The sequence below is a fragment of the Poecilia reticulata genome, chromosome 16 (assembly GCF_904066995.2).
Source record: "Poecilia reticulata chromosome 16, P_reticulata-male-v2, whole genome shotgun sequence".
Classification (NCBI taxonomy): domain Eukaryota; kingdom Metazoa; phylum Chordata; class Actinopteri; order Cyprinodontiformes; family Poeciliidae; genus Poecilia; species Poecilia reticulata.
In genome coordinates this window covers 5,884,088-5,909,908 of record NC_088845.1, presented here as the reverse complement: position 1 = coordinate 5,909,908, position 25,821 = coordinate 5,884,088, and the positions used below count along the sequence as shown (strand labels likewise).

The following is a 25,821-nucleotide window of genomic DNA, read 5'->3' as shown; positions in this document are numbered from 1 at the left end:
TCTGTTAACAAATCACACTAAACTTTCCAAACTTTTTGCATTTGCCAATAAGATAAAAGTACAAATAAACAAAAGTGAATACTGTGAGTAGGCCTGTAGCAATAAGCTATCAGTTAATCGCATGATGAATTAAAATATGCCCAATAATTTCTATTTACATGATTTATCGTTTTTCTCTTTTTTTTACCTGAAACTGGATGAGAAAAGTCTTCAGTCTTGTGTTTTGGTCCCAACTAGCCATTTATTTGAAGGGCGTATTTGTTTGTTTAGAGACTTTATAATTTGTTTTATTTATTTTGAATATTTAGAACGTCTTCCAGTTCCAGTGTTAAATGTTCTTTAGTATTTAATGTTTTTTGAATTTTGAGAATGTGTTCTTGCGTTATTAAGATCATAATATTTGAAAATGGTCTAAAAACTCCTAGACGTTTGGTGAGCTGGTTTTTCTTCTGTACAATGGCTGCTGGAAAAGACAAACATATTCTTGTCTTACCATTTAGAAACCCACTTGCTGCATTCTTGTTGGTTGTGCAGGAGGTTCCACTTTTGCCTTTCAAATGATTTTCAAATGATTTTGAGTAAAAAATGTAATAAACATGTTTTGTATGGGCCAATCCTGACCTGTTAATAAGTCTGTGCCTGTACAGGATTCGTTTCACTGTGGATTATGTCTCTCTTACAAGCCTCAGCCAACATCTTCACAAAGTATTTAGATCAGTGGTTCTTAACCTGGGTTCGATCGAACCCCAGGGGTTCGGTGAGTCGGTCTCAGGGGTTCGGCGGAGCCTCTGCCGCGGAGGTAAAGGCACACTTGTGTAAAGTTGTGATGACGCCCCGCTTTGCCATCACTTGCTGCAGAGGATCACGTTACATCGCTTAGCCAATCAGAGGATCATGTTACATTGCTTAGCCAATCAGAGGATCACGTTACATTGCTTAGCCAATCAGAGGATCACGTTACATTGCTTAGCCAATCAGAGGATCACGTTACATTGCTTAGCCAATCAGAGGATCACGTTACATTGCTTAGCCAATCAGCTGCGGAGGAGCATTGATTGAAGGAGTTCTACTCTCAGCATGGATTTGAACTTGTGTCTTTAATTACTTCAGCAAAGCTCACAGTTTTTACCAAATTCTGTAGCTTTCGGTGTACTTCTAAATCTGCTCCTTAGTCGCATCTTTTCGGGGTTGGTACTGCCTCTAGTGGCGTGGGGGTGGTAACACAACTAATATAATTACATTACTAAATCAGAATACCGCAAAGTCTTTATTATTTATTATAAATTTTTCATTCTCTTCAGAATGTAGAGCTAATTAAATGACCTAAACGAGACCTTAAAGTGGTTCCAGTTTCTCTCGATGGCCAACCTGTTGAAACTGTGGCAAAATGTAAATACCTTGGTGTGCTGTGGTGGCGTAGGGGTTAAGCACAACCCACATATGGAGGCCTTAGTCCTCGACGCAGCTGTCGTAGTTTCGATTCCTTGCCTTGGCGGCCTTTGCTGCATGTCTTCCCCCTCTCTCATTACCCACTTTCCTGTCAATTAACTATCAAATAAAGGCCACTAGAGCCAAAAAAATCTTTAAAATAAAAAAAAGGTTAAATACCTTGGGTTGTTCCTGGACAGTCAGCTCAACTTTGCTGAAAACACTGATTATATTGAAGAACTGTTCTCAGAGACTCTACCTTTTAAGAAGACATAGTGATCTTTGGGTGACCCAACTAGAACCTAGTTTACAGAACTACAACCTATGTCTTGAATTTGGGAGAAAAAAATCATATTTTATTTATCACTACAGAAGGGTTCATTGAATACGTATATGAAACTGGTGGGTTCGGTACCTCAAAAAAGGTTAAGAACCACTGATTTAGAGGCATTGTCTGCATGTTCTGCATGTAAATATGTGGTTTCAGCCACATAGGACACGGGTTTGTCCCAATCCTACTGCAGCATGTGCGTATGCATGAATTAGTGGTTCCTTTCTCTTTGTGCCTTTGAAATCCTTTTCCTTAAATAGCTGTGTGCTAATGCCTGCTTACCTGCCTTCTGCCAGACTGCTTCATTGAGCTCGCCCAACAGGCAGCGCAGCCGGAAAGTAACTGGCGTCATCCCAAATGAGAATGTCCCTTGGAGATTCCCCCGCCTCATTTTAGTAAGTGCACTGTAACGTGACCCCTTCTGACCCTAATTAACGTCGCACCTCAAGGCAAACAAGAGTCTGCACTGCAATTGGCCAGATGCTGGTTAAAGTCCTTAGCAACTGGCAACAAATTTAGGCCATGCATATAAATTAAGAACATTTCCTTGGGAATTTCCGTGGCGTTGTCAGCCGGTGGGTTTTATTCTAATCCGGCACGCCTGCTTTGTTTTTGTTTTCCTGTTTTAAGTTGGTGTGGAGTTGAAACTGAAGCTTTGCACATGCTTCGTGTCTGTGGTTGGTGTTTGCACTATTTTTACTCCCAGAGGAAAAGGAATGTGTGCGACTCGAGCGCTAGATCTCTGCCATTCGGTGTCACTGCTGCAGAAATAACACAGCTGGCCAAGAACATGACGTCGCACTTGGATTTAAAAGCGGGCAGAGCAAAAAAAAAAAAAGTACGTCAGCTTTGACCCACACTGATCTATTTTGTGGCTTTGGAGATATTACTCTGCTTTGCCTCCACGCCAGACGACTGCCCTTTTTTAAAAATTGCCCATCCATCGTGCACAGAAAGATGCCAAAGAGATGCCGCAGTTTGTTTAATCTAAATGGCAGTGCTTACGATAAGACCTGGCTATTACTGATATAGGAAGGATGGCAGGATTAGAGATTACACTTCATCCAAAAAACTTTATTTAGACTCACATAAGAGGATTCCCACTGCCTTATTCCACAATATATTCCCGTGGCTCATAACAAATTTCAGATGCAGCACTCTCACTCGGCTACAGCTTTTTTTTTTTTTTCAGACGGCCGCAGCTTGAGTCAAGTAAGCAGATCAGTGGTAGATTTATGATGCAGGGATACTGTTGCTTCCTGATTATGATCCATGAATCCATTCTGACACATGTTGCCATAAAACGGTTTTTTAGCTGGGATTAAAGTACTTTCAGTAAGTTTTCCTGAGAACGAATCAATGCGTGGTTAACTTTCTCCTGAAGAACAGGAACCAAACGGAAAGCGTTGGAGCAAAATCTAGAGACAGCACACAGCTTCAGCTATTATCAGAGATCAGGCCCGAAGGCTGAACCTTCAGAGCAACATAAAGACAGTTACAAAGTCGGCCTTCTATCACCTGAACATTTCCAGGATTAGAGGACTAATGTCTCAGCGAGATCTAGAGAAACTCATCCATGCATTTATCTTGAGATATATTGATTAGTGCAACTGTGTCTAAATAAATCAATCCTCCAGCTGCAGCTGATCCAGAGCGCTGCTGCTGGTGTTCTGACTAAAACCAGGAACATGGAGACCATCAGCCCGGTTCTAAAGTCCCAACACCGGCTCCCTGTGGCTCAGAGGATAAACTATAAAATACTGTCAGTTTATAAATCACTGCACCGTTTAGCACCACAATACATTAAATATCTGCTGTCATTGTATCCAGAGTTGGTAGTAACTAGTTACGTTTACGTGAGAAACTTTTTTGAAAAAAAATTTACTTTTAGGAGTATTTTTACTACACTTGAGTAATTTTATTATGGAGTATTTCTTTTCTTACTTTGATACATTTTCTGGATTTTCTACCCACTGAATGAAAAACAAACATGTTTTAACCAAAAACTCAGCAGACAGAGGCACTCCTGCTGTTTTTTTAAAGTTTCATACGTTTTTTATTGAAAGAAACAGATTTGGGGGAAAAAAATCTTTTGCCAGATTTATTATTTTTTACTTATGTGAATTGTAATTTTTGTCCTTAAAATACCAAAATTCCCACATAACTTTATAATTTGCTCCATGTTTTGATGTAATTTAAAGTATTCTCAGTGGTGCAAAAAGTGGGCATGCAGCGCATAGGGGGGGCGCAGCACCAGAGGGGGCGTCAAAACCCCGTCTGGAGGGGGCGGCGCGCCAATGATTTTTTCCCATACACTCGAGCGCCGTTACCCTCCTTCACCTCGCGCCCGTAACGGGGTAAATGTAGTTTTACTTTTCACGTATCTTCGTCTCGGGGGTGGGAGGGGGGGGTGTAGAGGGAGCGTATGTAGTTGCAACCCTGAGTGTTCTGGTTCTGGTGTACTCTGTGTCCCAGAACCAGACATTCAGAAGCAGCGTTCAGCTTCTGTGCATCGCAAATCTGGAATAAACCTCCAGAAAACTGCAAAGATGCTGAAACACTGAGTTCCTTTAAATCAAGGATAAAAAAAATCCACCTTTGATTAGTAATAATCAAACATTGATCAACATATTTGATGTGTATTAGTGATATTAATGGGTTTATTACTAGATGTAATGTCAGTTACTGGTTCCTCAATTGGTGACTGTATGATTTTATGTTTTTATGACGTAAAGCACTTTAAACCGGCATGAAAAGAGCCGTAAAAATAAACTCGCCTTGATTAGCACACACACAAAACTCCAAATCACTCCGAGAAAAGGCATAAAGGAAATAAAGCACGCCTAACCAGCGCCACAAAATCAATCCAAAGAGCATTTGTTTTAATGAATTTACGCTTAATGTTTCGTTGCAAACGGACCCGAGTCGGGCCGAGCGCGGCCGCGGTCAGGGAGTGGCATTCACAACAGGCCCTTGACTCCCCGAGAGTTCAACCGCCCGGCTTCAGTGGGCTGAGAGAAATGGCGGTTTCATCGAATAAAGCAGTGACATTTAGCTGAAAGAGCCCCTGCTGCCTTCTCAGATGCTATTCTAATAAAGCTGAAGAGATTGAAGTAAATATCCTGCCGTCTGTCCTGCACCACCTTCCCCACTGCTTCATCTCCCACTCTGACAGTCAGTCCGCTGTTTGCTCTGCTATGCCCGTTTTCAATTAATTTTTCTATCTATTTCTTTAAAAGGGCACCTTACATTAGGCAAGGCGGGTTTATTTGTATAGCGCCATTCGCAGACGAGGTAATTTAAAGTCCTTTGACGAAAATGAAAGGGTAGAGATAGGAGAACTGTATTAAAAACCGAATATACATAAAAGAAAAACAATACTGGCGTTGACCAAGACTTTGGTTCTTTTTTAAAGTTGGTAATGAACTGATGTAGTTCATGATAATATTGTTTGATTAACTGTGGGGTTTAGTCTGATCCGATCTAGGGCTGTAGTGATACAATAATCTCACAATACGATGCACGATATTCTGCTCACGATACGATATATGTTGCGATATTCAGCAAACGGTACAATTCAATACACTTTTGCTATTTTCTGAAAGCTTTTAGAGGAACAGAGTGATTTTGGTGACATTTTGTGACTGTTATAGAGTTGGATTGAATTAATTTAACTGAAAACTGATTAAAAACACCAACTACACAATACCTGGCTCTGGTTGGACACAGACCTAAAGTCGACAGCTGGACAAAATGAATCAAAGTGGTGAGAAAACATGTTTCTTTTAATTGAAACAGTACAAACTGTAGCTTACATGCATTGATAAAGTAAATAAAGTCCACCAAGTACCTGCTCTGGATAGTTTGATACCTTTTTAACCCTTAACATCTGAAGGAATCACTCTAAGCCTGATGACCTAATCACTCTCCCAGGGAAGCAAGCAGTGAGTGAGCAAGGTGACAGTTGGATGTTACGATACTTGCGGATGAATATCAATTTTTTATAGGAATTAAAATATCGATATATATCGCAATATCAATATTATTACACAGCCCTAATCTGATCTGGTTAAGTCATAATCTGAGCTAATATGGAACCAAAAACCTATTTTGGACAGTTTAAGTTATTGTAGCAGATTTTGTTTAAGTTTTGACAGAAATATGAAATGTGTTGTGATCAGCTCTTGTACAGCTGGAGGTTTGGTTGTAGTTCAGTTTTTGAACCTGGAAATGAATAAATCATCCAGATATCCATGATACTTTCTGGATATAAAACGTCAAAGGTTTTCAACGTTTTAAATTTTTCTGAATCTCAAAAGTCCAAAATTCCACTTTTGAAACTCTTATTTTTTCTGAGTCTCAACATTTCTGAGGTTTTTTTTGCAGGTTTTAGACTTTTAGAGCTCAGAAACTTCCTTGTTTTATTCTAAAAGATTTCTTACATTTATGAAATTATTCTGAATTTTTTGAATCTACAATGGTCTTCATATATATACTGTTGTAAAAAAATCTCTACTTAATGATCCTGATAATGGAACTAGCTTAGCTAGTTAGCTTTATTGTTGCACAGGTAGAAGCTAAAGGAAGTTAGAAAAGTGGAAGTTAAAACTCCTATTAAGTACTGCTTCAAAAGTTTTATCAACTTTCTGTTGTATTAGCCTAACTTTATAGGTATCTAATTTCTTATTTTGTACCTTTGCACACATAAACTCTTAAAACATGAGAAAATGTTTCATTTTATTCAGCTGCTGAGATTCTTCAGTTTGTTTCAATGCATTACTCAGTATGCCAGTCTATTCATAGTTTTGTGCCGCGAAGAGGTAAACTTTAACGGTCAGTACTTATTATTTATGCAGTGAAAGTTAAAGGGATAAATATTAAAACAGACGGAGAGTGCTTGTTGTTGAAACTGCTGCTGAAACTGAAACGGCTCTCAAGCCTTCCTGCGCAGGAAGACGTCTCGGCTCTCGGCGCCAGGAAAGAGTCTAAGAGCTCGTTAGAAAGCATGGAGACGAAGCACTTAAGCACGTTTAAGCCACGAACATCAGCGCTACAACCTGAAGTTTGAAATGAAGGAACGGGTGATGGGGCAGACGCTGAGGGAGACGCTGTGAAGGATCAGAGGGCATCAAATATCCATTTAGAGCCGTTCCATTACAGAGAGCGCGCCACGCTGAAATTTCAATTGCAGTATTAACACAATAAGGTAGAAATATATAATTGTAGAGGTGGAGAGAGAGAAATGGAGCGGCTGACTAATGACCAGTGGCAAGTTGCCGGATTAAAGGGAGGGAGGCAGATGGCTCCAGGCCAAACCAGGATATAAATATCCCAGTCTGGACAGACACACTCCTCACAGGTAGCACACAGAATATTACCAACCAGGTTTTCTGATTCATTCTTAATAATATTTAATACTCTGTTGTTTTGTTTTTTGCAATGTTTTGTTTATATTAGTTTTCCAGCTGATGTTTGTTGTGACTAAACTGAATTATTTTTTTTTTTGACGTTCGGCGCTTTGCTTCAGTTGGTGAGAACGCGCTGTATTAAAAAAGATGATGATGATGATGATGATTAAAACCCTTTGGAGACGAGGTCTAAATGGCCATCCCAGTCTCTCTTCTCTGTGCGTCAGCGCTCGCTATGAAGCCATGTAGCGATAGCTAGCAAAACTACTACCGTGTTTCCCCGATAGTAAGACGTATCGGGGGTTTCAGGGGGGTTGGCTAATATAAGCCGTACCCCGAAAGTGTAAGACATATGTCTTACTTTCGGGAAAGTAAGACATATGAAACACGGGGGTATTGCCACCTCCCTCTCATCTAGCTGCGCGCCGCCTCCTGCCCACATCCGCACCGTCCCCCTGCTCCATACGTCACCGCGCCGTCCCCTGCTCCATACGTCACCGCGCCGTCCCCTGCACTTCCTTTTATAAAACTGTTTTGTGGTGTATACAATACTGTTCAGGTTGTTAATAAATGTTAATTTTATGGTTAAAACAAAAAATTCGACAATTTTTTTCCAATATAAGACATACCCCGAAAGTAAGACATAGTGGGGCTTTTGGGGATAAAAAGAAAGTAAGACACTGTCTTACTTTCGGGGAAACATGGTACTAACCCTACACACACCACAAACTCTAACTAACACACTTAGAGTCTAAAAAACCCATCGAAACACTCTTAGTAAAATCCACAGCATCGTTGCACCCTAGTCTCTTGCCGTATCCAAATCCTCCACCCTCCCCCTCGTCTCTCTCCGCGTGTCTCCGTTCTACCTAGCAACAGACCGTCAACACATTTTCATTGGTTGTTTCGAAATGTGGTACATTTAGACCCCACAAAATAAGGCGGAAATGATCGATCATATTTCTGGCTTTATTTTGAAGTAAATAACCACAAAACCAATAGAAAAACACCACTTTTATAAAGTTTGAAGTTCGTGCTGTCCAACAGAGTTGAAATGAAAACTCGGTATGCGTCCGTGTTATTACGAAGCCTTATAAATGTACGCCCCACGGCGGGCGGCGACTGCACCGGGTTAACAGTCACGTTCAGAAAATCATCACATGTCGATTTGTAAAAGTTGCCTAAGGAAACCATGCGACCAAATTAAATCTTTACTTTCTTCATCCTCAACAAGCACAAGGTGATAGTGGAGAGAAACGGCTCCCTTTAAACGGAAACAAATAAACTTCAGCAGAGCCAGGATGACAAAGTTTTAATCTTGTGTTTTTGTTGCCTTATAGAGAAAAACTGATAACTACAAACTTTTGCTTCTTGTGAAAACTTTAGGAGCCATAAAGTTAGCATGTTAGCTTGGCTGATTGCAGCTGTCAGCTGGCTGGTGTTGGTTTAGTTATATTTTCCTCTGAAAGTTTAATAAAATACACAAATGAGCTTATATGTCGGGAATCTTCTACAGGAAATGGTAAAACCCAGAAAACACCAGCGATATTTATGCACTTGGTGGTGATGAATTCATCTCATGTACAGTAGCTCTGATTTACATTTAGATGCTGTAAATAAGGACAGCTGACGTTTCAATTATACACTCTCATGTCCCTTGGTTTGGTTTGCAAATTGCAGTTGACCTGCCAAAATTTAAATGACGAAACCTGAATGACAAAATTTTAAATTGACACGAAGGAAACTGGATGCTTTCTTCCTGAATATGTAACAGTAATCAAACATACGTGTCTCGCTATCGCAGAAGAAATCTCTTTGGTTGTAGACGACCAGCAGATTTTACGAATTTCTGTTTTTGCAACAACCAGAACGAATCAAGTAAAATTAAGAGTCAGAAACCCCTGAGTGGCACCTGTTGGCTCCAAACCTTCTTCAAATCAGATAAATGCGCCAATTACTATAACCTTTTTGGTATAGGTAGCTAAAAAGAGCTTATATTGGACATTTAGGTATTAAATATTCTTACTAAAACTCAATCGGTTTTCTGCGCTTTTTTTTTTATTCTCCTGTCTCTTTAAGAGCAATTTTCTTAAAGGCGCAGTAAAATCTCTGATTGGTCAGCAGCTTGAAGGAAGTTTCCTTTTTCTTCCTCAAATTAGTCCAAGCTAACCGCTAGCTGAGAATCATAAAAATGGCTCTGGGTGTTGAAAACATTTTGTTCAAGCCGTTTTGTAGCTACTTCATCAGAAAGAAAACAAATTTAATGGTTTGTTTTCTATCTTTGCAGATCCTAATGAATCAGAACATAAATTGATCAAATTGGTTTTTACTTTTATCTTTCTAAGTACAGAAAGTCCTCCAACTCTTTTCTATTTCTTATTTCTGCATGGTGCCTTCAGCTGATGCAGCAAAAGCCCAAACCGCCAGTCCAACCCTCGGTGCATTGTGGGTAATAAATTCACTCACGCCTGCAGAATATAGAAAGAAAATACCAAGCATCTGCTTTGTCAAACAGGATGCACAGACTTTTCAGTGAAATGATCACCTTTCAGTTCCATGTTTGCATATTTACAGATGAACTTTTGTTTATGTGGTGGATTTTAACGAGGAGAACCAAGTCATCACTCAGCGCTTCCTCCTGCCGTTCCCAACGGAGATTTTTATGCTAACTGGCTGCTTTAGCTGCACCTGTTTAATTGCTTGTTAATGGTAAAATTAGCCAGACTTTTAGTAGCAATTTAATGCATTTTAACCGTTTTGGTAGGTTAAAACGTGCATCAAAATGGGAATTGCATTTCAGGGGACACCAATTTTTATTTTTATTTTTTTATTAAATGTGCTCCAGAGTATTTACCCACAAGTTAAAACAATATTTTTCCCCTGCAGTGTTGTGCACATGTGCAAACTTTCAGGATGTAAACATTGACATGCAACGTTTCTGTAGTAAAATCATCCATTTTCTAACACCCTTGTCCCTCAGTGGGGTCGGGAGGGTTGCTGGTGCATCTCCAGCTAACGTTTCAGGCGAGAGGCGGGGTCACCCTGGACAGGTCGCCAGTCTGTCGCAGGGCAACACAGAGACACACAACCATGCACACACACACTCACACCTAGGGACAATTTGGAAAGACCAATTAACCTGACAGTCATGTTTTTGGACTGTGGGAGGAAACCTGAGTACCCGGAGAAAACCCACCATGCACAGGGAGAACATGCAAACTCCATGCAGAAAGACCGGGGCCGGGAATCGAACCCAGAACCTTCTTGCTGCAAGGCAACAGCTCTACCAACTGCGCCACTGTGCAGCCCATGTAGTAAAATCAGTAAAACACAAAAAAGCTTTCCATGAACAGCTTTGGTAATCTAGAATCACCTTTTATACTTAACAACCAGAAGAGAGAGAATTGAAACTGATAATTACCACAAATGTATTAAAAGCCCAACAATTAGGTTCGTTCTGCTGCTTTTAAGTGGTTGCATAAAGCTCTTGAACACCATCCAGCTCTTCATCTGCGCATTGATTCAAAGTGCTGTTCGTCCATTAGCTTTGTGTTTTCTCGCTACCCGCAGTGCCGTGGGCGTCACTTCACACACTCTGGCCAAAACTTTACCCCTCCTCCTTCCACACACACACACACACACACACACACACACACACACACACACACACACACACACACACACCCCAGCAACTAATCCACACTTCCAATCCACAGAGACAATGTTGGCATTTCCAGTTAACACAATGTGCAACCAGGCAGCTTTTAACTTGTTTTAGCTGCTGCAGTCCAACACAAGTCTTTGCACCTCCGCCTAAATTTGGCTCCAATGCACCCACATGGCAGATTGTAGGAGGATTTCTCAACATTTATTCCTCCATTGTCATCTGCCTGACTAACTTATCCGCGATGTCTGGCACTGAGGAAGCAACAGATAACGATCTGTCACTGCTCCTGCTTCACGCAGCATCCATAGCGCTACATATATGACTGATTGTGGCTCCTGGCTTCACCTCAGTAACTAGTTCAGGCCAATCAAAGTGATCCGTTTCTCTGATTCTTATGTTTGAATAAAATGAACTTTATTCTATGAATTGCTGAGAGCATGTCTCTAAAATTCAAAGCAGCGATTTTTTATTTATTTGCAGAATATGAGAAATGGTCAAAATCCCAAAAAAGATGCTTTCAGAGCTCAAATAGTCCAAAGAAAACAAGTTAATTTAGAAACAACTGCACTGATGTTTTAACCCAGGAGTAACCAGGAGGTTTTCAGTGGGCTCTTCAGTTTTAAAGACTTTTTAACTTTAACTAGGACAAAATTACCACAAACAAGTAAAATACTGGCTTCCGCACAAAGGATTGGCTTTTTGCATTCAACAACCAGAAACTTTTACTTAAAACCAAATCTGCTTATTTAGTATATTTGGCTAAATACAGCAATTATTTTCAACGTAAGAGTGGCCTAAATCCTGACTTTACTCATCCGAATTGATTAAATTGTTTTCTACTTTTTTTCCAATTAATACCTAGAAAAATAAGCAAAAATTATTTTTGATAACTTTTATTTGGATCTAGAATAATTTCCTCCAACCAACCTGATTAGTTTATCTGTTATTTCATGCCTAGTTTATTGTTGAGTTGGTAAAAACATTTGTTTTGGCCCTCAGATCCTTTTGACTCAATGATTCATTAGACCGAAAGTTTGGACACCCCTTCTCTGGATTAAATGAAATGTGGAGGAAAGTTTGGACACCCCTTCTCTGGATTAAATGAAATGTGGAGGAAAGTTTGGACACCCCTTCTCTGGATTAAATGAAATGTGAAGGAAGTTTGGACACCCCTTCTCTGGATTAAATGAAATGTGGAGGAAAGTTTGGACACCCCTTCTCTGGATTAAATGAAATGTGGAGGAAAGTTTTCCAGTTTTTCTTCTCTTTTCATATCGTCGTTGACACAACATGCTTTGGTGAAACTTCACTAATAACAAGTAAAACGTTTTTGCATTTTAATAGCTTAATACGTCCAATAAATGTTTAAAATCCATTATTTTATTTTAAAATCAAGCTCACTATTACAAAGCTAATCGCCCCGTTGACCTTAGCAACAACGGCTACAACCTCCTAATATTAAAGATTTTAAATTATTACTTAAATCATCAGTTTGATGTAACTGCTGCAGAAAGTGTGATTTATTTTTCCTTTTTTTTCAGTAGTGGCTCAAAAACATTTCTCTGTTTTTATTTGTTCTGACTTTGCAGCACTCCTCCAACAAAGAGAAGTCAAAGACTTTTGCCCGGCTGCAGCGAGAAAGGGGAGATAAATATTGCTGTGAGCGTGTTTGGTTGCTTTTTGTTAAAAAATAAAAAAAGGTTGCTCTAAACGTTGGAGATTTTAAACATGCAATCAAAAATAAAAGGTGAATAATAAGTTCTGGTTCTACATGGAAAAATGTTTTAAGTTAAATAATCTGCCAGTGGAAGCAGGACTTTTCCATCGATATTAAAGAATTATTTCCTTTAAAAAGCTCCTTTCTCTTGCTGAAAAGTTGCTTATAAATTAGGTTTGTCTTATTTCAAGTGAACTGAGATATTTGCACTAGAAACTAAACCAAAATCATTTGGTAGGTTTTGTGTTTTAACATGTGAAGCTGAGTTGTGTGGGAGTTTCCTTTAGAAGATGCAGTTTCTTTCCGTCCTTTCCTGCGCTGCAGACAGCAGATCAGAATAAGCTGCTGCTGCTGCTCCTCATCTCTGAATCTCACCGAGTTTCGGACCAGAATAATTCCCAGTCGGTCTCTGACGGCAGAACCTCTCTGGGTCTCTCAAGTCATCAGGAGTCTGACGGGCACATTTTGTTGTTATGACTCAAAACTAGAGACGCGTCTCGACTGGAGGAAAATAAAAAATGAAGGGATAATGGTGCGGAGCTGCTTTGGACAGACTGGTCTCTGCAGCAGAGTCCATTAAACGCATCTCAGAGGTTAGAGGAGGAAACACAACGCAGGTCTATTTGTTCTGTTTTTATGTGAGATTTGGAGCCATTTATCCTCTTTTAGCAGAATTTATGTTTGGCTGGAGAGTAATCATCCATCCATCCATCATCCATCCATCCATCCATCCATCCATCCATCCATCCATCCATCCATCCATCCATCCATCCATCCATCCATCCATCCATCCATCCATCCATCCATCCATCCATCCATCCATCCATCCATCCATCCATCCATCCATTTTCTTACACCCTTGTCCCTCAGTGGGGTCGGGAGGGTTGCTGGTGTCTATTTCCAGCTAACGTTTCGGGTGAGAGGCGGGGTCACCCTGGACAGGTTGCCAGTCTGTCGCAGGGCAACACAGAGACAGACAGGACAGACAACCATGCACACACACACTCACACCTAGGGGCAATTTAGACAGATCAATTAACATGACAGTCATGTTTTTGGACTGTGGGAGGAAACCGGAGAACCCGGAGAAAACCCACGCATGCACAGGGAGAACATGCAAACTCCATGCAGAAAGACCGGGGCCGGGAATCGAACCCAGAACCAACAGCTCTACCAACTGCGCCACTGTGCAGCCGCTTTCAGAATGTGTTCTTGCATTATTTACCATTACATTACTTAAAAATGGTCTGAAAACAACAATATTATCGTTTATCACAATAACTTCTGGAACGATTTATTGTCCAGCAGAAGTTATCGTGACAGACCAGCATCTGAGGCAAAACCTGCAGAGGAATTATGGGATGTAGTCGCAGGAAAGCAGATGCATTTCTGCAGTTTGATGATGTTTTTCTTCCTGTTTGAATTAGCAGCGTTTCCAATTGTAATTGATTTCTGTGTTTGATCTCATTTCTTCAAACATAGAAGAGCCGACTAAACAGACGTCTTTGTTTTTGTACAGACTAATTAATGGAAAATGCCGAGGTCTTTGCTAATGCTCATAATCTGTGTGCCGTTTGCACTCATAAACGCTGCGATTCAAGTTAAGGACCCAATCATAAAATATGTAAATTAGATTTTTCCATTTAAAAATAAAAAAATTAAACCAAGCTGGGTTTACACAGTAATGAGAGTCAGAACCACAGCGACCCAAAAGGCAGATGAGAGCGGATGTAGTGATGAAGAGCCCTTGTGTGTCGTCGCAGTGTACTCCCTACGACGCGGACCCATTAACGAACAAGCAGCCGTGACAACCGTGTCCACCGTAATCCATCATGGCATTCGTGACCTCTCTCCTTACTGCCGCTGGCTCATCCTGCTGGGCCCTTATTCATCCTGCACAACAAAAATATGCAAGAAAACCAATAACTTCACGGCCTTTCCTCTTTAAAGTGAGTGATTCAGTCCATCAGCATCAACTATGAAAGCACTTCTTTGGGGAAAATGGAGCGAACAATGCTAATGTAGCCGTTCTAATCAGTCGCTGCCTTTTTGATGCTGCTGCATGTCTGAACAGACCTAAATGATTCACAGTGGCACATGAGCATGTCAACCTCTGAATGTGCTGTGTGACTCTATGAACCATATTAAAGTTTTAAAACCAGGACAGTTATATTGCAATGAAAAATTGACCCCTCTTAAAACCTGGATGTAAAATGTGATGCTGCCCCTTGTGGTAGTAGGATGACATTGCCTCTTAACTCATACAAGCTACAACAAACAAACTGAAACATGTTCAGAAACAGATGCTGATTGCAGTTTTACAATTTTAAGACAGAAACTAGAACATTTATGTAATGTAAGAGGCTTGCCGAGGTGGGCGTGTCTGTCAGATCCGTTCTGATGCTGAAAATTAGCAACAATGCTAAAGTTAGCTGTCAGTAGCATTTTGATTAATATTGATTTAATTCATTTAGCATGTTAAAAGTGTATAAACTTTAGCTAAAATGCTAAGGTTTGCTAAAATGTATCCAATAGCATTGTAGCTAATATGTCAAAAATTGGCTAAAATCCTTATTTTATCTGAAAAGCTAATGTTAGCATGATAGCTGTCTACCAGCAGTATGTGTGTTATCAATCAATCATGTTATTTGATTGATTTATTAACATTGCAGCAACAGGGCTGTTCAAAAGTGTTTACATCATAAAACACAAAATAAAAAGTCATTAAAGACACCAGCATGCTAACATTGATTTGACTTGCTGCGTTCAGTAAGCTAAACGTAGCTAATATATCAAAAAATGAGCTAAAATGCTTATTCTAGCTGTAAGGCTAGTGTTAGCATTGGGGCTATCACTAGCATGTAGAGTGACTAGCATGTTGACACTACAACATGTTGATGTGAGTTATTACTAACTAGCATGTTGACTAACATTGACTTACTCCATTCAGTATTCGAACAGTGTGTAAGCTAAAATGCTAAGGTTAGCTTAGCATGTGTTGTATCACGAGCATGTGCAGCGTCTAACATGTTGACACTATTAGTAGGATGTGGGTTATCCCTAGCATGTGAACTTTGACTTGCTCCATTCAGTATGCTAGTATGCTAAGTGTAGCTAGTAAACCAAAGCCAAAATGCTTTTTCTTTTTTTTTAGCTGTGAAGCTAACGTTAGCATGGCTAACGTTAGCTTCTACCAGCAGGACGTGGCTTATCACTAACATGTTGACTAACATTGACCATTCAGTATGTAAACATTAACATATAAGCCAAAATTAACTCTACAGTAACTTCACACCAGCTGCAAAAAAATGAAAAAATTCATACATTTTTAGAAACAGATGCTAATTACGCTTCTACGCTTTGGAATGTGTGTTAAAGGAAAACTATTTAAGGTCTGTATAGCTGCAAACAATGAAAGTGAAAAAGTCTTTGCTAAAGACAAAGCTCTAATGGGACATTGGATTACTTTCACTACAACTAATTGCAAGACAAAAAGTCAGAGAATGTCATCCATCACCTCCCTGTTTACGCTCCCGAAATTCGTTTTTCAATGCGAGGGTCCTTGTTAGGAACCCAGAGGGCCGACACAGGAAGGGAAGAACAGGGTGGCTTCCTCATGGAAACAGTGAAAAATGACCAGCTTTCTCGTGGCCTTTATCCATTTTCTGGCACACTGTCGTACTCAGGATGAGAACAAGTTTGTGCGAAGCTGCAGCCCTGCCAGACGTTCTCGGAGGGCACACCGCCGCCACCGCCGCCGCCATGTTCTCCAGACTTCCTCTCTTTAAATGAAAAACTCAACCTTGACTGATCTTGAGGTTCTCATCAATCAAGAGCTCCTCGTTCTGTATTCAAAAACTCATTTTCTGGGTTGCCTGACTTTCTTTACTTTTCTATTTTGGTTTTTAGAAAGAGTTTCAGGTGTGTGATATAAGTACAGGGTCTGTATCGCTGACACCGATCGATGCATAATCTTTGATTTATTTTGTTCAAACCTCACTCAGAATTTGACAGGAAGTGTATAGGTCTCCACAAAATACTTTAATAACATAATAAATGATTTCTGTGTATTTTTCTAAACAAAGTTTAAAAAATATCACCTGAAAACAAATCAGAACAAAATATTTTTTGAGGTAGAGAAACTATAAAAAAAATTACATAAAATTCAACGTCATGCTAGCATCAATACTGAGATTGACATTATATCTATATTATCGATTCCTCTAATACAAATCTGGGTAAAAAACTTAAAATAATGTACTATGCTGTGCTGTTTTACACTTACTTGAGTAAAAATATGTTAAAGCAGTGCAGTTTTTGGGCGCCCTGCCCGCCTGCTCTGATGTTAAACTGAGCAGGTTCTCAGTTTCTAACTTCACTGCCTCCATTTTGTGTGTTTTTAGCACTCTGATAATTTCCCTCCTCTTCATGACATCAGCTGTGCAAATCTGAATTTTGCTTGAATGACATTTCCAATATACTTGCTGACCTGTCTGTATGCTTTTCATTTAAGTCAACAGCAGAAATAATCATTAAAGGAGGAACACGTCCCCATTGCTTAACTACTGTATTGATTTTTCCTCCCTTCCACTTTGAGAAAAGGGGATATTTGTACAGCTGTTATTATGTGGTAAAGAGCAAACCTTTGCTTTGGGACTGTTAAATTTTATCTCTGGCATATTAGTTTCTGTTCCGAGTTTTGAACTCTTTCTTCTTTTTTTGCATTTATTCGGCCGTAAATCAGACGTTTATCGAGTTTTCTTCCTCGGCTCGGCGGCGAGTAAAACCCAAATAAGATAATTATTAACGCCTCCCTCATGAGAAGTTCCCGTCGAGTCGCCCCGGGCCTCGTTTCGCCCCGTCTCACCTGCCCGGCTACGTTTTGTTGGACGTGTTTTCCTCGGTGGACAGGATTATATAGCTGTCACAGCCGTCAGTCAAGGCCTGAGCTGCCCAGTTCGCCTCCACGCATCCGCCCCCTTCCATCTCTCGCGCCGTTTCTGGGTACCTGACAGCCGTCGTCATGGCGACGGAGATGATGTGACGGCTGCGTGCGTGCGTGCCTGAGCCTCCGTCACGTCACCTGTGGATGTACCTGTCACGGGCGCCCGACGTGTGCTTAGTGGGAAGATGTTGAACTGCGGTGAAGTTAATTATGTGAAAGGTTTAGAAAACGTAAGAAAGAAAACATAATGTAGTTGATATTTGTCATTTGTAAGATTTAAAATGCTTAAGAAGGCTACATGTTTACAAAGTTTACAATAAAAATCAAAAAATTAGTCAGTAAGTACGGAGGAAGCTGATGTTTGATCATGAAATATCAGTTCAAGCTAATGCTGCATTTAAAATACTAATAAATGATCAAATATCAGCTGTAAACCATCACTTTCTCCATCAATTGGCACAGAGACGAAGAAAAAAACAGCTGAAGCTAAATGGGGACGTTAGAGCAGCTGGTGATTTAATCTGATGTCAGTTGAGAGTTTTTAGCTAATGTAGCACAAATTATTAGTAAAATAGGCGATAAACAAAATACGTTTTTATATGCTGGGTCTTTTTTGTTGAGAAATAAAGACTACTTTCTTTTGACAATTTTCTATCATTGTGTATCACATATGATTGTAGCTAGCTGGTTAGCCCGCTAGCTAGCGAGTTAGCTGCTGGCAATCTAGCTGACCTAGTTAGCTAGCGATTTACCTACCTGCTTTGAAAATCAGCATGGCTCTACTTGTTATACTTTACATGTTTTTTAGATTTTAATTTATTTTCTGCTGTCTTCTTTTAGCCACTTTTATCAAACCTAGCAGCTTTTTAACATGGGACTCAAGATTCTCTTGTTCTTTGTGTTTCAAGCTAGCTAAGGCAATATTTGTGACTGAATGCTTCCTCATTTTGACTAATATTTCTGACAGATAAATCCTTTAAGGATTCGTTATGACAAAGAACTTCAGATTTTCTCCACTCTAATTTTATCCAGGTGTTGAAGGCTAAGAGTTTAGTTTTCATAACTTCACAATGTCATGTCTCAGTGTTTGAAACGGCTCTCCGTGTGAAGCCGATGGATCATGGCTAAGTAACTGTGTGAGACTTGCTGGAAAGTGAGGATCACGCTAATGCCAACATGTCACTCTGATCTTGCATCTGTATTGATTGCTCAGCGAGGGATTTTGATGTTTTCAGTGCAGCTGGATTGCGCATTTCAAGTACAAGTGGGTATAGATTTCTCTTCCAGGAGAAGTTGACATTTTAGCAGCATGAATGGAGGCTCGTTATGCCCTTTTTCTACAAGGTGACACAATTTCTCGAGCTTCTAATGACATTTCTGTGACATCTCTTAAAAATACCACAGGGATGCAGTAAAAAACCTGCATTTCCAGCTTTGTTTTTACAGCCCTTTTCATTGCTGACAGACTTAGGAATAGAGTTAAACCCTTGATGCCACTCAAACCTTCATTTTGCTTTTCTTTGCTACACAATCCTTTACCACACTGGACAATTAAAAAAAAAATGCATTGCTTACATCAGTAATGATACATTTTTTGTTTTTGTGTCTTTTTGCTGTGAACATAAAGCCACACGTTTAAACCTTATATTGTTGAATTATTTTATTCCGCTTTACTTTTTCAACCACTGCATCAGTTAATGTTTCGTCAAAAACAAGAGTACAGCCCATGAAAACAGCATTTTGTGACGCTCAAACAGGAGCTTTTCTAAATATTACTGCCAGACGGTGGATGAATGCATGGAAATTAAAAATGTTCCTGCTAGTCTCTATTGCAGTGTTTTGTGAAATTGCATACATTCAGGGCTGAAGGCATTAAATATTTCTGTAATTCAACTCTGTATCAAATTAATTAATTGAGCATTAATTGGCTCTGGTTTGCACTTTTGAATGCCTTGCTGCTGAAATGTGATATACAAATAACATTTGATTGATTGAGTAATTAGGTTAACAGCTCAAACAGATATTTATTATTGTTTTTCTCCACTGTCTTGACATTAAAACTAAGGTTTTTCTGTTTTCTTAGATTAACAGTTTTATTTGCTAAATCCCGTATTAATCTATTAACAAACACACAATGTGGTATTCGATAAGTTCTTCTTAAAATTTTATTTTTCCAATCAATTAGTTCCACTGATCTGTGCAACTAATTTAGAAACATTTGCAAAGTATTTTTGTAACATTATGCATGATGTGACATTTAGTTTGAAAACTGACTAAAACATAGAAACCTGAGGAAGCAGTGTGGTAGAAGTCAGAAATACTGCCACCTGCAGGTGGGATTCAGCATCACACAAACGAAAAATGTTTTTGGCCATTTTGGTGGGAAATTTGCAGTAAACTCAAAATTAAACATTATCATGAAAAATCACAGGGATCCGTTGATTTTCCATGATCGTGGAATCGGGGAAAAACTGGAGAAACTGATGCAATTTGGTAGATAAATCTGCTTTGTTCACGAATGAGGGAAGAAGGGAGCGGGAGATCGACAGGCGGATTGGGGCAGCGTCTGCCGTGAAGCGGGCGCTGTACCGGTCCGTCGTGGTGAAGAGAGAGCTGAGCCAAAAAGCGAAGCTCTCGATTTACCGGTCGATCTACGTTCCCACCCTCATCTATGGTCATGAGCTTTGGGTCATGACCGAAAGAACGAGATCACGGGTACAAGCGGCCGAAATGGGCTTCCTCCGCAGGGTGGCTGGGCTCTCCCTTAGAGATAGGGTGAGAAGCTCGGTCATCCGGGAGGGACTCAGAGTAGAGCCGCTGCTCCTCCACGTCGAGAGGAGCCAGTTGAGGCTCGGGCATCTGGTGAGGATGCCTCCTGGACGCCTCCCTGGTGAGGTGTTCCAGGCACGTCCCACCGGGAGGAGGCCCCGGGGAAGACCCAGGACACGCTGGAGGGATTATGTCTCTCGGCTGGCCTGGGAACGCCTTGGGATTCCTGGAGGAGCTGGAAGAAGTGGCTGGGGAGAGGGAAGTCTGGGCCTCCCTTCTGAAGCTGCTGCCCCCGCGACCCGACCCCGGATAAGCGGAAGAAAATGGATGGATGGATGGATGGATGGATGGATGGATGGATGGATGGATGGATGGATGGATGGATGGATGGATGGATGGATGGATGGATGGATGGATGGATGGATGGATGGATGGATGGATGGATGGATGGATGGATCTGCTTTGATTTGATTGTTACAATAATACTTAAGCACATAAAGAGCTACGGAGGGCCGGATTTGACACAATGTAAAGGTCTTTCTTTGTTGAACCAGGACTTGATGTCGTCTGAGTTTGTTGTAAATCTGTATAACGGCACGCAGAGCGACCCGACTGCTCCCCCTGCGGTGAACATTATTGCACTCGCACTTTTTACATGGTGATTTGGGATCCCGCGGTGTTTGATTACCGTCGGAAGAGTTTCAAAACTCCAGACTGCACACGGTCATCTGGAGGGAACCTCAAGGGCAACGAGGAGACGGTGAAATTCACAGCTCAAACCTTCAAGACTGAGTGAGCCGGCAGGCAGGAACGGAGCCTCCGGCACCGTCTGGTGAGTCTTGGGTTGAAATTTCCTGGGTTGGAAGCTGAATCTGACCCTCTTGGTGGGATTTCATGAAACTTCCTTTCACCAATCCTAAAATCATCCCAATGAGGCTCAAGCAAAGGTTTTTTTTTTTGTTTTTTCTTTTTGCAAAACCTCAATTGTGTTACTTTGTAATATGGATGTTTTGTAAGGGCAAAACTTTGTTGTTTTTTAACAAATAGCATCAAAATCAAGATGGATTTTTATTTTTTCAGTTGGCAGTTAGTTTTTTAAATATAACTCTGTAGTTAAATGCGGAGCAGATGAAGATTTGGAGTTGAAGCCGGGCGAAGAGCTTAGCTGGAGGCGAAGAGCTTAGGTGGCGGTAAAGACTATGAAAGGTTAAAATAGGTCAGTTCAGCCAGGTTAGCGCTTAGCTCGACACGAAACGTGAATATAAACAAGATGGGCTCCAAATTCAGCCTCTAAATATTACTGTGGTTCATGTTTTTTTATTTCTTCTTGAAATTAATTCATATGTAAGTAAACAAATTGTTTATTTAGGTTTATGTCAGTGTTTTACCTCCAAGTTGTGAGTCTGTCTATCCATTTTTAGGAGCCATTTTATGTAAAACGTTACTACTGAAGCAGTGAAACCTTTTAAATGTTTTTGAATATCCATCCATTTTCTGACACCCTTGTCCCTCAGTGGGGTCAGGAGGGTTGCTGGTGCCCATCTCCAGCTAGCGTACCAGGCGAGAGGCGGGGTCACCCTGGACAGGTCGCCAGTCTGTCGCAGGGCAACACAGAGACACACAACCATGCACACACACACTCACACCTAGGGACAATTTGGAGAGGAAAATTAACCTGACAGTCATGTTTTTGGACTGTGGGAGGAAACCGGAGTACACGGAGAAAACCCACACATGCACAGGGAGAACATGCAAACTCCATGCAGAAAGACCGGGGCTGGGAATCGAACCCAGAACATTCTTTCAGGATGTAAACATTGACATGCAACGTTTCTGTAGTAAAATCATCCATTTTCTAACACCCTTGTCCCTCAGTGGGGTCGGGAGGGTTGCTGGTGCATCTCCAGCTAACGTTTCAGGCGAGAGGCGGGGTCACCCTGGACAGGTCGCCAGTCTGTCGCAGGGCAACACAGAGACACACAACCATGCACACACACACTCACACCTAGGGACAATTTGGAGAGGCCAATTAACCTGACAGTCATGTTTTTGGACTGTGGGAGGAAACCGGAGTACCCGGAGAAAACCCACACATGCACAGGGAGAACATGCAAACTCCATGCAGAAAGACCGGGGCTGGGAATCGAACCCAGAACATTCTTGCTGCAAGGCAACAGCTCTACCAACTGCGCCACTGTGCAGCCTGTTTTTGAATATGCCGCACTAAATTAAAGCCAAGTTTGAGTTTCAAACACAGCGGGTCAAACGCTCATAGTGATAAATATCATTATTGGTTCAACTTTTGTTTGTTTTTACGCCGCAATCTGTTCAGTTAACAATCTGATGTAGCTGGTCAAAAAATGCAGGCCTGTTGAGGAAGGCCGTTACCGTGGAAACGCGTTTAAATCCTGAGTGATTCAGCTCCCATCTGTCACCTGAACCCTCAGCTCCCAAACACAAACAGACGAGACGTAGCCGTCACGTCGTACGGCCAGGTGGCTTCCCAGATACCCCAGGTTAGACGAGAAGCACGCTGGTCAACATGTCCGACGACGATTTCAAAGTTTTCATCGTATTACGTCTCACTTTGCCGACTGTCGTCCAGTTTTGTTTTTGTAGGAACAAAAATCTTTTTTTCTTTATCCATTTAAAATTTTTTAGCTCCACCTGCATTGCTTGATTGAAGCCAAATAAAATATATTTACAATATAGAAAACAAAAACTGCTGTTGCGTTGAAAAAAGCTAACTTTGCTAACACCAATAATTGCTAACTTTGTTGTTAAAACAAGCTTAGAAAATGTCAGCATCAGATATTCCTGTCGTGGTTTTATTAAAATACTCTTTTCTATTCCTTTTTTTTTTTTTTTTTTCGATCTAATTACATCAACTTTTCTGACTCATCTATACACACAGTGTGACATCACCTCTGCTTATGAGTGCATACCTGGAGAAAAGGTCTTTAAAATTGACATTAGTGTTTTTCCAGAGCATATTTTTTACCAATAAATTAAAAATACATTTTTGGGTGAGTGATGCTAACAATGCTAACGGGGCTAATTGCTAATAAATAATGTTTTTGAGTTAATTTGCCTGAAACCTTTGGTACTTATTGAGATATTTGGTGTATCGTCATTGATGTCCATGAATAAAAAAATTATTAGGACATTTTGTCAACGTTCAAATAAATCACCAAGCTCAAGAATCTGATTACTGAAATTAAATGATTATTTTGTGTAAATATAAAAACTGGACATGCGCTAAAATTTAAGAATATTTAGGCAACATGACCCAAACTACAATAAACCTTTAGGTGGGAGATGTGGATAGAAAGTTATTTGTACTGGCAGATACTTAAAATCACACACCGGGGCGGCTCAGAACCAGAAGAAATGTGGATTGGAACATTTAGAGAATTTATGGATTTTAGCAAATATTTATTTAGTTTTCTATGGTACAATCCTCCTGATGTTAAAAATATATCTATTTCAGTGCCATGTTGACCCATATTTAGGGTTTTTCAGGCTCAATCGTTGATACCACAGAAATACTGGTGTGTGTGTGTGTGTGTGTGTGTGTGTGTGTGTGTGTGTGTGTGTTTGTGTGTGTGTGTGTGTGTGTGTGAGTGAAATGTAGGTCAGCCCTGCTGTTGTACCCTGCTGGTGAACCCACCAGTCAGACTGGGGGAAATGTGAACTGGCATGAGGATGTTGAGAAATGGACTACTACACCACTGATCCACTACTTTTAATGTTTTCATCATATGTGGCATCTAAAATAAAGACGCCAGTCAATAATCCGGGCTGGTCGCAGTAGGAAGAGATGGCATGGGCGACTCCTCATCGGTTTTTAAAAGAGGCTCCCAGCTGATAAAACCTTGGGTTACTGTTAATTTACAGAGGATTAGGATCATTAAAGCCTGCTGGCTGTTCATGTCCGCAGCCTTTCACACAAACAGCCTGGTCCCACGTGAGCAAAACCGCAGCAGGAAGACCCTGCAAAGCTCGGGTGTTTACATGAGACTGCAGATGAGGCAGAAACGGAGTGGATGATGAGAGAAAGAGGGAGGACAGATGAGTATATGATCAAATATTCAGAAAATAAGAGTATGTAATCAATGCTGCTAAAAAGCTTTACGTTGACCAAATTTGAAATGGATAGTATTATGTTTAATTAAGTCTGAAAATGCTTAAAACACAGTTTTTGGTGGTTCTTTAATGCTTTAAAAGTCTAATGCAGGGGTGTCCACACAAACTCAGTCCAAGGGCCACAAATGGCCCCCGCACCACAGTTTGGACACCCCTGCTCTAATGTATGGTCTAATCCAGGGGTGTCCAAACTTTTAGTTTAAAATCCTCTGGAGCCAAAATTTGTAAAAAAAAAAAATATATATATATTGTTGTGAATTTTTATCTAGCTGCCTAATGATGAGTTTTAAAAAGTTACACTTTAATGAAACTTGTGGCATTTTCTTTAATGTAACATTAATTTTACTTTTTGGGCCAATAAAAATTAGACATTTATTTTCAAGCCTTGTAACCAGTAACACATAGGTGTCTTTTTTTATTCGCTGCACATCCGTAACCACCGCCAGTATTTACCGCTCTACATGCCAACAACTTCAGTGGAGATTTTTAAACAATGGACACTTTAATGAGAATATACAAAAAAAAACATTTTCATTTTGATTGTATTTTTTTATCCCCTTTTTAAGAGTTTATAGTTGGTGTTTAGGCATTGTTAATAATCTCTTCCAATAACACACAGTATATAGTTCTCGTGTGACTTCACACTTGTGAACTTTGTAACTGACGGTTGCTATGGAGTTGCTATGGCAACAATAAAGCCACAAGCTTAGAGCTCACTCTCTCCTTCTTCCTATCTGACTTATAACAACCAGTACATTACAACTATTACTCGTTTACAATTTTTGAGTACTCTACTCATCTCTGTGTAATAGTAAGATAAATATCAGTGACGTTTAATGCAGTCCTCACAGCTGAACTAGCAAAATTAGCTAAGCTAATGTAGCTTTTATATCCAAGCTAACATGGACATGTAGCCAACATGTACTTACTCTGCCAGTTACCAGAACCTTGTTGTTATTATGAAAAGTATGTACAAAAACACTGATTTCCTCCATGGTGTACACTAAGTAACTGAGTATATTGTAGTATGAGATCGGAGGCAGTTTGTCAACAACATCTGACATGTTTTCCTTCTCCGTCTCACATGGGTTGATCCCGACAGCAGCCATTTTGTTCATGTATCTTTCTCTCGCACACTGGTTAAGAGAGTCCACATATTTTCGTTTTGTGGGTCTCAAAGCCTTGGGATCCACCATGCATTGCATAATATTTTGCGGATCACTTGTGGGAACTATGAATTATCTAGTCACGTTTTCAACGTTTTCAACTTTTCAACTTGACTCATAAACTCTGAAACCTTGATTTGACTTCTTTAAACCTCCTTCATTCCAACTGAATATTTTCCCTTCAACTGCAGTTTCCCGAATGAGAGCGTAAATGCTGAGAGCCGCTGCCTTTTACTCTGCACAA

General features: G+C 40.3%; 1 protein-coding gene and 1 long non-coding RNA gene across 2 annotated transcripts in view; one reads left to right on the top strand and one right to left on the bottom strand.

Moving 5' to 3' along the window:
• Nucleotides 1–25,821, top strand: part of thsd7ab (thrombospondin, type I, domain containing 7Ab) — a 226,273-nt gene that overhangs the window by 8,062 nt on the left and 192,390 nt on the right. The window lies entirely within an intron of this gene.
• Nucleotides 14,168–17,704, bottom strand: LOC145547583 (uncharacterized). The gene is made up of 2 exons (XR_014083870.1): nt 17,419–17,704; nt 14,168–14,444 (listed from the first exon to the last, which is right to left on the bottom strand). It is a non-coding gene; the product is annotated as an uncharacterized LOC145547583 (long non-coding RNA).